Source organism: Miscanthus floridulus, chromosome 17, assembly GCF_019320115.1.
Source record: "Miscanthus floridulus cultivar M001 chromosome 17, ASM1932011v1, whole genome shotgun sequence".
NCBI lineage: Eukaryota > Viridiplantae > Streptophyta > Magnoliopsida > Poales > Poaceae > Miscanthus > Miscanthus floridulus.
In genome coordinates this window covers 46,989,034-46,992,885 of record NC_089596.1, presented here as the reverse complement: position 1 = coordinate 46,992,885, position 3,852 = coordinate 46,989,034, and the positions used below count along the sequence as shown (strand labels likewise).

At 39.2% G+C, this 3,852-nt stretch overlaps 1 non-coding gene across 1 annotated transcript; it reads right to left on the bottom strand.

Moving 5' to 3' along the window:
* Nucleotides 1–2,002: 2,002 nt before the first annotated feature.
* LOC136519346 (small nucleolar RNA R71) lies at nt 2,003–2,109 on the bottom strand. Its single transcript, XR_010774899.1, has one exon. It is a non-coding gene; the product is annotated as a small nucleolar RNA R71 (small nucleolar RNA).
* Nucleotides 2,110–3,852: the final 1,743 nt, after the last annotated feature.

Below are 3,852 nucleotides of genomic sequence, written 5' to 3'. Positions count from 1 at the left end.
GGGTAAAGCCTAAGTGTATCTGTTGATGGTAGTTAACAACCTTCATAAACCGTCAATAAAAGTTGTATAAATGCATAAATCTAATCACCAACATAGGTTTAGGGGTTTTAACTGACAAATTCCATGAGTTTTGGTGAATCTATGTTTTCAACAGGGTTTATCTAGAAAACCGTCAAGGTGGACCAAATCGTTAGATTTAATCACGCTTATTCGTGATGAAACCGACTCAGGAAGATTCCAAAACACTCTAGAAGGCAAACCACCGTAGCAGGACACGTGCCACTGACATGTGGGGCCGGCCGGTCCCACCTGAGAACCTCTCCTCGCTATGTCGGTTCTCCACCGCCTTAAAGATTAAATCTACGCCGTTGGTCAAGGTCGGTTTGATCCGAGGGTCTAGAATTGACGCTGCCCCTATACATATTAGCCCAGACCCCTCTGAGGCATTGATCAATCAATCAAGGAATCAATCAGTTGATCATCATTCTTAGAGTTTTTGGAGAGAATAGAATAGATCTCCAATTCCTCAAGGTTTTAGTATAAGCTAGCTAGTAGATTCAAGTAGAATTGGACTACTGCTTAGGATTCTGGATTCGTCATCTGAAGGCTGGTATAGCCATTGTATCCTCTATTATTTATGACTTTGTGTTTAAACTATATTATGTTTCTATCTATTATGTTCTTAGTTTGCTTTGGTAGTATGCTTGATATAGTCATAATTGATACTAAGTTTATGCATAAGTTCGCAAAGCACTTAGCTCAGTACTCAAGTGAGTTAAGTGGTCTAAGCGTGGTGCTTATATGTTGTTTACCTGCTGATGCACTCTACATTCTAGGCCATGTGTTAGATCACGAGTGTGACACTCTCGTTGAGTCCTTTGTCATCCACTCCCTGTCTATAGAACAAGTAGGACCTAATTGCGAGGAAAGTCAAGCTCTGTTCTTGATTTTCCTTAGTAATGTTCCTTATGTGTAGATGAAGAATTAATTATGCTATAGATGAAAGTATATATAATTGGGGTGTACATAAGACTTAGTATATAGGAATGACTTAGGAATCTTTCTCTTAACTAATCACTTAGTCTAGCTATACTACATTTATGAGTATCTATTTCTATCTCTGGATTATTATCATTGCCATGCTCTTAATATATATCATTTGGCTTACCCCTATTTAGAGTAAGTGTTTAGTTTAATGATCTCATCATAAGTATCATATTTATTAATATCTCTAGCCACCGCTCCTCCCTGTGGTAAAATATAAATAACAATACCTGAAATACTTCCGGGTGAAGTGCTACAATGGTATATCTGTGCGCTTGCAGAACATTCTTAAATATACATATTCTTTCTAAGTCACAAGTAAAATTCAAGTACACTTCTTAGTGTCATTCTAGTAGTGATGCTAGTAAGTGTCAACAAGCATTTCTAGCACCGTTGCCTGGGAGGGCACAAGGCTAAAAATAGAATTGATCAATTAATACTTATTGGTGATATCATAACTATGCACCACTGCTCAAGCAGGCTTACCATTGTTTTTATCAGGGTATTGTAGGATTTGTTCTGATTCACCAACAAATTCCATCAATCACAATCAAACCGATCAAGAGGCAGCTCAACACCAGTTTCTGAAGCTATGGCTGACAAGACACTATGCGAGTTCTCTGCTCCATGCACTGGGAACATTCACACTGGACCAACACTCAAAATCAACAACCTTGAGTTTGAACTCAAGTCAAGTCTCATCAACATGGTGCAAGCTACCCCATTCAATGGAAAGGCACATGAAGATGCTAGTGCTCATCTCTAGAATTTCTTAGAGATTAGCAGCATAGTCGTCATCAAGGACGTTGCTCAAGATATCATTCTACTCCACCTATTTCCATTCTCACTTGTAGGGAAGGCGAAGCAGTGGTTCCACTCCAACAAAGATGATATCAACACATGGGCGAAATGTTCGAAGGCCCTTCTAGCAAAAATTTTCCCTATAGGCAAAACCAATGCCTTAAGAGAAAAAATTTCCAACTTCTAGCAACAAAAAAGTGAAACCATTCCAGAGGCATGGGAATGTTTTTAAGAATATATTTTAGATTGTCCTCACCATGGACTTGAAGATTAGTTGCTCATGCAATGCTTTTACCATGGATTAACCCAAAAAGCTCATGAATAACTTGATGCTACTGCTAGAGGATCATTCACATCACTCACCCTTGGAAAAGCTAAAACTCTCATGGAAAAGATAGCCTCTAATCAAGGTTGGTCTCAAGGAAGTATCCAATCATACAACAAGATCGAAGAAGCACAAGAGGATGTGTGTGCACTATCCACCAAGATGGACGTATTGTTAAACTAGCTCAAAAAGCTAGCCAATTACAAGAAAGATCGACAAGTTATCTAGGACACATATGATTTGCAAACCTTTTGTAACATGTGTGGAATCATCGGGCACTTAGAAAGTGACTGCCCAAAAACACAACAGGATGTAAACTATATCATCAACAATTCCGGTCCACAACAACAAAGACAAGGATGGAATCAACAACAACAACGGTCAAATTATCAAGGTAAGTATCCAAGCAATTACTATAATCCTTCTAATCCTAATCAGCCATCCTTGAGAGATTTTGTTTTTGAATAGGCTAAGATTAATTAGAATATTTCCAAAAAGCTTACTTCCAATGATAAAGTTTTAGAAAACATAAATACTAAAATGGAAAGTTTTTCTTTGGCTATAAAAGACCAACTTAGCTATAATAAAAAGATAATTGGTCGTTGCTCTGCCTTTTGCCACTAAGCTTGAAAAGGTCAACGCCATAACCACAAGAGGTGGCAAGTCTACTTGTGATCCTCCATATCCATCAAGGACAAGTAAGACACTAGTAGTGCAGCAAGAGATGAAGAACGATGAAGTTGAAGAACTCGAGTCACAGGACCAAGAAATGCAACAAGATTTTCATGACACCAACCTCCTATTGTTTCCATGTAGAAATCGAAAAGTCAAAGTGGATGAGCGGTTTGGTAAGTTTGTGGAGGTAATTCAAAAGTTATATATCAATATTCTTCTGCTAGATGCCATACAGGTACCTACCTATGCAAAGTGTCTCAGAGACATTTTGAACAACAAGAGACCACTACCCACCACTAAAGTAATCAAGCTAATAGAGGAGTGTAGTGCCGCCATCCTAAACACACTGCCCATAAAGAAGGATCTAGGATGCCCCACCATCGACTATTCAATCAGAGACCAACACTTTGAAAATGCACTATGTGACCTTGGCACAAGTGTTAGTGTCATGCCTAAAGCCGTCTTTGATAATCTCAACTATTCAACACTCACGCCAACGTCAATGTGCCTACAACTAGCCGACCAATCAATTCGCTACCCTATAGGAATCATCGAGAATATTTTGGTAAAAATAAGAAACTTCTTTGTACCAGTGGATTTTATGGTGCTTGACATGCAGGAGGACATAAAGACACCCCTCATTCTTGGGAGACCCTTCCTAAGCACCACAAATGCACACATTGATGTCAGAGCTAGAGAAATCAGATTCCATATCATTGGGAAGGAAGAATGATTTGCCTTCAAGCCAGAATAGGAACAATGCTCTAAATTGGTATGGCGAGAGAAGCAAGTATAACCATCAAAGTCTCCTTCTCTAGGGCCGATTGATGCACCTGAAGAATTAGCAAAGACTAGAGAATCCAGTTCGGTGGACTCAAAATTCCAAACCCTTGCCGGGAGGTAAAATCGGTAGTTATCCGTTGAAAGGGGACTATGATGCCTAAGAGGGGGGGGGGGTGAATTAGGCAACTTAAAACTCTAACTCTAAACTATGGCCACTTTTTCTA